We start from the raw sequence: 7,560 nt of genomic DNA on the forward strand, positions 1-7,560 counted from the left end.
GCAAAGGGTATTATGTCTTAGAATTATCAATAAAAGGTTGAAGGAATGTATGATTTTCCAAAGACAGCTAAAAGTAGAGAACAGAAGGCAAAGTGAAAATATTTGATGTTTCATGAACATCAAAAATTATTTCTGCAGCAACCCCAAAAAAAGAATGGTGGGTAAGGGAACAATAGGTTCCCTTGGCAGAAGGCAGGGTATGGTACTGGTTTTAGTGGAAGATTGTGGCTTGAGGGGAAAGAGAGGTGGCCAACTGATGGACACTGCAAGTTCATGATTAGTCGAGTTAGCTTTCGTTAAGAAGCAGTCTACGCAGAAGTAGACTATGTGTTCAAATACCGTCACTGTGCTTCCGGTTTAGTCATTACAAGGTTCCTATCAGAATTTTCTCTTAGCACTCTGGCTAGGTAGCTCAGTTGGTTGGAGTGTGTCCCCATTCTTCAAGGTAACAGGTTAGATCCCCAGTCAGGGCACATACAGGAATCAACAATGAATGCACGAATAAGTGGAACAACAAATCAATGTTTCTCTCTATATATCTTGCCTTCTCTAAAAAATCAATTAAATAAAAATATTTTTTTAAAAAAAGAATTTTCTGTTAGAATCTTAATTAGGTAAGGTGGCAGGTGAGGTCAGGAACCATGTGTGTTTAATACATTTCACGCAGTGTCAAACATGCTGGCTGCATGAACACTCCCTACTGTTTGACATGCTGACACAGCTGGGTTTGATAATCTAAGAGTAGCAGAGAAGCACATGAAGTATCTTTTCCTTGGAAAAATATTCCCGAGTCTTTAATGTATTTAATATTGAAGCTAGACAGCCATCCATACTTCCCTTTAAATAATAAATTCTTTTTTTTTTTTCAGAGACAGAGAGATAGATAAGGACAGACAGACAGGAACGAAGAGAGATGAAAAGCATCAATCATTAGTTTTTTGTTGCACGTTGAGACACCTTAGTTGTTCATTGATCGCCTTCCCACATGTGCCCTGACCGTGGGACTACAGCAGACCGAGTAACCCCTTGCTCGAACCAGCGAACCTGGGTCCAAGCCCGTGAGCCTTTGCTCAAACCAGATGAGCTCGCGCTCAAGCTGGCGACCACGGGTCCCGAACCTGGGTCCTCCACATCCCAGTCCGAAACTCCATCCACTGCGCCACCACCTGGTCAGGCTAAATAATGAATTTTAATTTCATTGTTTGATTTTGCAAAACAACAGCAACAATCTTTAAGTCTAGATACCTAAACTTTTTATCTTAAAACTCAAGTAAAGTTAAGCCTTCTCCTACATCTTTTTTACAATTTATTGGAGTGACATTGGTTAATAAAAGATATAGATTTTAGGGGAACAAATCTATAATACATTGTCTGTATATTGTATTTGTATTCCCACCCAAAGTCAAGTCTCCTTCCTTCACCATTTACCCCCCTGTACCCTCTTCTACCTTCCCCCACCCCTTTCCCTCTGGTTATCACTATATTGTCTATGAGGTTTTTTTTTGTTGTTTTTTTTTTTTTAATTTTTTCTTTTATTAATTTTTAGGAGAGAGAGAGAGAGAGAGAGAGAGAAGGGGGAGGGAGGAGCAGGAAGCATCAACTCCCATATGTGCCTTGACCAGGCAAGCCCAGGGTTTTGAACCGGCGACCTCAGTGTTCCAGGTCGACGCTTTATCCACTGCGCCACCACAGGTCAGGCCTTGTTTTGTTTTCTTAATCCCTTCACCTTTTTCATGGTATTTGTCTTTCTCTGACCGGCTTATTTCTCTTAGCATAATGATCTCCAGGTCCATTATGATGTGGCAAAGGGTAAAATTTCCTTCTTTTCATAGCTAAGTAGTATTCCATAAATGTACCACAGCTTTTATCTACTCATCTACTGATGGGCACTTGGGCTGCTTCCAAATCTTGCCTTGAGCTCATGTATGGTGGTTGGCACAGAGTAAATGATCATAAATGTTAGCTACTATTTTTTCATTGATTTTTTTAGAGAGAGACAGGAAGGGAGAGAGAGAGGGGGAGGAGAGAGCTGATTGCATCAACTTGTACAGTTGCTTCACTTTAATTGTTCATTGATTGCTTCTTATACGTGCCTTGACCGGGGGCCTCAAACTGAGCCAATGACCCCTTGCTAGCTCCAGCAACCTTGGACTCAAGCCAGAGATCTTGGATTCAAGCCAGTAACCTTTGGGATTCTAGCCAGGAAACTTTGGGCTCTAGCCAGGGATGTTGAGTTCATCTCAATGACCCTGCGCTCAAGCTTGCAATCCTGTGCTTAAACTGGTGACTACGGAGTTTTGAACTGGGGCCATCAGTGTCCTGGGCCAATACTCAATGTACTGTGCCACCACCGGTTAGGCCCACCCTATCTAGTTAGTTGTGCACTTTAAAAAAATTTTTTCCCATTAATTTAAAAAAGAGAGGAAGGGGAAGGGAGAAGAGAGAGAGAGAGAGAGAGAAGCATCAACTAGTGGTTCAACTTAGTTGTCCCATTTAATTGTACACTCATTGGTTACTTCTTGTATATGCCCTGACCAGGGAGCAAAGCCAGAGTACTGGGACAATGCTCTATTCACTGAGCTACCCGGCCAGGGCCCTACCAGTTTATCTAAAATAAGCTATCTTCTCTACCCTCCCCTCTTTATTTTTTATTTCAACCTCTTAATTTTTTTTCCTTCTTTGTAAATGAGAAGTCGCAAATTAATCTGTATACTTGTTTTATGGCTGTCTCTCCAGTGGCATGTAAGCTATTCAAGGTAATAACTGTGACTCTTCTGTTCACTATTGCATCCCCAGTACCAGAGCATGATATATACTAGATGTTCCATAAGCATTTGTTGCATGGATGTTTAGGTGGATGCAAAGATGATATAAGGATGGATGTATAGATGAAGAAAGACAAAAATAGGAGAATAAAAGGCGATGGATGAAGACTTGACTGGGGGGGGGGTGAACACACAATGCACTGTACAGAGATATGTTGTAGAATTGGGCACCTGAAAACTATATAATTATGTTAACCAGTGTCACCCTAGTAAATTCAATTAAAAATAAAAAAGAAAGACAAAAATGAAGTTAGTGAATCAGTAGAACTGAGGTTCTGCAAAGCCTGGTGACCCCACCAGGTACTGTCTACCCACTAAGGCATATTCTGAAATAGTTCCTATACACCTTTGCATCCAAATTTATTTATTTGTAAAATGTCCCATCTAGTAAAGAAATTTTTTTATTGTGGGAGAGAGACAGGAAGGGAGAGAGATGAGAAGCATCAACTAGTAGATGTGTCACTTTAGTTTTCACTGATTGCTTCTCATACATGCCTCAACAGAGGGGAGAAAGCGGGGAGCTCAAGCCGAGCCAGTGATCCCTCAATTAAGCCAGCAATCTTGAACTCAAGCCAGCAACCTTGGGATCATGTTGACGATCCTGCGCTCAAGCCAGATGAAACCTCCCTCAAGCTGGGAACCTCGCTGTTTGAATCTGGGACCTCAGCATCCCAGGTTGATGCTCTGTTCATTGCACCACTACTCGTCAGGCTAAAATGCCCCATCTATTAAAATTTTATATTCCTTTAAAAATCTTTTTTTTTATTTCTTGAGTTTAGAGAGAGGAATGGAGAGAGAGAGAGAAGCATCAGTTTGCTGTTCTACCTGTTTATGCATTCTTTGGTTGATTCATGTATGTGCCCTGATAGAGGATGGAACTCATAACCTTGGCATATGGGGACAACGTTCCAACCAACTGAGCTACCTATAGGGCTATATTCTTTGTTAATGTACTATATATCAGCCTACAGACCTAAGAATATTGTATTTCTTTTCTTTTCTTTTTTCTCATTTTTCCGAAGCTGGAAACGGGGAGGCAGTCAGACAGACTCCCGCATGTGCCCAACCAGGATCCACCCGGCATGCCCACCAGGGGGCGATGCTTTGCCCCTCTGGAGCATCGCTCTGTTGCAACCAGAGCCATTCTAGTGCCTGAGGCAGAGGCCATAGAGCCATCCTCAGCGCACGGGCCATCTTTGCTCCAATGGAGTCTTGGCTGCGGGAGGGGAAGAGAGAGACAGAGAGGAAGGAGAGGGGGAGGGGTGGAGAAGTAGATGGGCACTTCTCCTGTGTGCCCTGGCCGGGAATTGAACCCAGGACTCCTGCACGCCAGGCCGACACTCTACCACTGAGCCAACCGGCCAGGGCCGAATATTGTATTTCTTAAACATGGAATGGATATCATCTCTCATTTAAAGGAGTGGTCGAGCCCTGCGGTCTCCGTGCACAGGCCAAGTGTGTGTGGCCTCACACCAGGGAGGTGGGTGTGGCCGTGGCGGGGCGTCACCCTGCACAAGAGCACCGGGATTTTGGCAGAGCCCTTCTCGTTTGACATCAATAGCATTTTATATTAGTGTGGCATTTATCCATCTGAAACCTTTACCCAAGTACAGAAATATGGATTCACCTTGTTTGTCACTACTGATCCTGAGCTCATGAAATACCTAAATCATGTAGTGGAACAACTGAAAGATTGGTTATACAAGTGTTCAGTTCAGAAACCGGTGTAGTCATCTCGAGTATTGAAAGCAGTGAGGTCCTTGAAAGTTGGCAGTTTGATACCGAGTGTGACAAGACAGCCAAAGATGACAGTACACCCAGAGAAGTCTCAGAAAGTTATCCAAATTGAAATCTGCTCAGTGATCAGACAGATCACAGCTACGGTGAGATTTCTGCCACTATTGGAAGTTCCTTGTTCATTTGATCTACAAAGATTTGGTTGTACCTGAAAAGTGGGAAGAATAGGGACCACAGTTCATTACCAATTCTGAGCAAGTCCATCTCCATTCCTTCTCTCCTAAATCCACAAAGTAAACTGCGTGGCAGCATACAAAAATTCCTGTCCAAGATTAAAGAGGAGACAAGAACAATAGTCTAATTCTCAAATGCATTTCCTGGAACCAAGTCAACTATAGTTCATGTTTTATTTCTTTGATTAATTTTTAGATGGGGAAGACTTAACGTTATACTTTACTGAACTGTGCATAATTGTTCCATTTTTTGGTACCTGTTTGGCTTTCCATAGGGTTGATGTAATTTTTTGCACACTGTTCAAAAGAGAATCAGCAGACTACATCAGAACTGTGAGGTCTGTTTCTTTGAAGGTGCTTACTATAGATGGAGAAGCTTTTGCCATAAAGCTGAATGCTTTCCTACATCAGACCTTTTGGTCAAGTAGCTTGACTCAGAATATAGGTAAATATGAAAGACACCAAAAGAATTCTGAATATTCAGAATCATTGTTTACATCCTAAAGTAACTGATAATCCACAATAACAGAATATTGCTGTAAGGTACTTTTGCCAGTTATATCATTTGTATAGTTTCTATATTTAAAAAAACCTCCAATTATTTGATTTTAATGTATATGATTTACACTTACAAAGCTATTGCTGTTTCTACTGTTTAAATTCTGGAGATATAGAACTCTTAAAAATGTCTTTTTGTGTTTTCTAAAATCAAGTTTTAAATGACAATGATGAATAAAGTTAAATGTGTATGTTTTAAAAAATAAAATAAAATACAGCAAGGCTGGTCCTATAGCCACAGAAAGTAAATTCCACACAAGAGAGGCACTTTCCTCTGCATTGGAAAGGCATATTAGTGTTTGGGTAAAGTGTCTACATAATTACTCATTCCTGCTCCTGGGTTTCTAGGGTTACCTGTTGCATTATTTGAGAAAATCAGACCTTCTGTATTCCACATGGTCTTGTCTCCCACATTTCATGATCATATTCCTTGGGACCAGTAGAAAGGGATTAATTCAAACTTTGAGGAGCTCTTAAAGATGTTGCCAGCTCCTAATGTTGGCCCTGATAAACTGTTTTTATTTTTTAGGAGAATCAGCATTTGTGAGACTAAACGGGAAGCAGAAAGCCTCCTGCCCTTACAGAAGCTGGAGGGTGAACATGTGACTCAAATCAGCCAATCAGATGCTCACATCCGGACTTGTCATCTCAAAGGGTTGACACAATTCTACAGGGACATTACTCAATGTGGTGGGAGCTGGGTTGAGTCCACTGGATGATGAAAAGGTTGGGGTAGATGCATTAGCAACTCAAATTGTCCCTGTGGTGGGACTTTGCCATGTTTTTCCCATGGCTCAGCTCTCCTGGCTATTTTCTGAGCCTAATTCCCCAGCCTTCTCTTTGATTCTGTGAACAAAATATCCTGCTAGTACATTCCAATAAATAAGTTATTGAGAGTCTGTTTCTGTAATAGACACTTGATGAGCTCTACAAATTCCCTTTCAAGTCTGAAGGATTTATTTTCTCAGCTGCTGAGTGGGCTGCTGGCAGGCGGCCCCAGCTGTCAGCCCCCCCAAACACAACTGCCTCACTGAGGGAGTCTCATTACCCAAGACCACATCTCCTTACTGGAACAGTCTGAATCTAGACATTGGTCAAGAGGGGGGTAGAAAAAGCTGGCCCCTTACTCCACCTGGTTGTCACATAAAATGCACAACGCTCAGATAATTTCAGATTTTAAAATATAAAACTTTTTCAGTATAAGTGTGTTGTAAGTGTTTTTTTTTTGAGACATTTATATTAAAAAATATTTCTTGTTTATCTGAAATTCACATTTAACTGGTCATCCTGTGTTTTTATTTGCTAAATCTGGCAGCACTAAAGTCAGGGCAACTCTGAAGGATTATCCCAACGGTAGAGCCTTCTGCGGGGTTAGCTGAGGCCTACAATGAGACCACATATTAGCCCATCCTTTTCCTGCACCCATTCCTGCTTCTGTCTCTTCTTTTCCCTTCCTTAGCTGGTGATCCCAAGACCATCTCTGACAAAGGTACTTTGATCGGATCTCTATCTCGAATCTGTCCCCCAAGCAACCCGGCCGGTAACAGTTTCTCTTCTTTGCAAAAGGGTTACAAACTATCTTAATTTTTCCCAGGACTGAAGGGTATCCTGAGATGAGTTGGTCACCCTACCTTGTAACCAGGAATTCTGACAGATATAACTTTCAATAGCTTGAGTGACCAGGAAGTGCCACTGCTTCTTGTCCTTTTAGTTGTTTAATAGACAGCCTATGGGCTTAGACTTTTGCCGTATTATCTGTACCCAGAACTCCCACACTCTGCCAGGATCCAGTCTTTGTTCTGAATCCAAGCATGTTTGTCTGAGGCCTTGAGATCCTGCCTTCTCGCACAGATCACAGCCTGGGCTGCCTAGAACCCTGCAGCTGTTACTTGCTGAGTTGGGCAGTTGTCCGGTGGCTAGACATTCCTTGTTCTAACTGTAGGACTGGCCTGTCCGTCCCCCACCTCACCCCTGTTACTTGCCTCCAACTATACTTGAAATTTCTATGTATTAATAGCTCAGATGTCTTCTCCAGACCTAGTCTCTCTCTTTCCAGAGCTGCTTTTTCTCTTTCTTAATAGCCCATGTTTCTAAGGTCATATGCCTCTCTTCTGATTGGAAACCTAAGAGCAGGGTGAAAAAGACCCATGTTGTTAGCAATAACATTTATTGAGCATTCCCTATATGCCTCATACTGCACTAGGAGC

General features: G+C 42.0%; 1 pseudogene; it reads left to right on the forward strand.

Moving 5' to 3' along the window:
- The first annotated feature begins 4,219 nt into the window (after window positions 1-4,219).
- On the forward strand, window positions 4,220-6,072 carry LOC136329748 (mitotic spindle assembly checkpoint protein MAD2A pseudogene; annotated as a pseudogene).
- Window positions 6,073-7,560: the final 1,488 nt, after the last annotated feature.

Source organism: Saccopteryx bilineata, chromosome 3 (genome assembly GCF_036850765.1).
Source record: "Saccopteryx bilineata isolate mSacBil1 chromosome 3, mSacBil1_pri_phased_curated, whole genome shotgun sequence".
Taxonomy (NCBI): Eukaryota; Metazoa; Chordata; class Mammalia; order Chiroptera; family Emballonuridae; genus Saccopteryx; species Saccopteryx bilineata.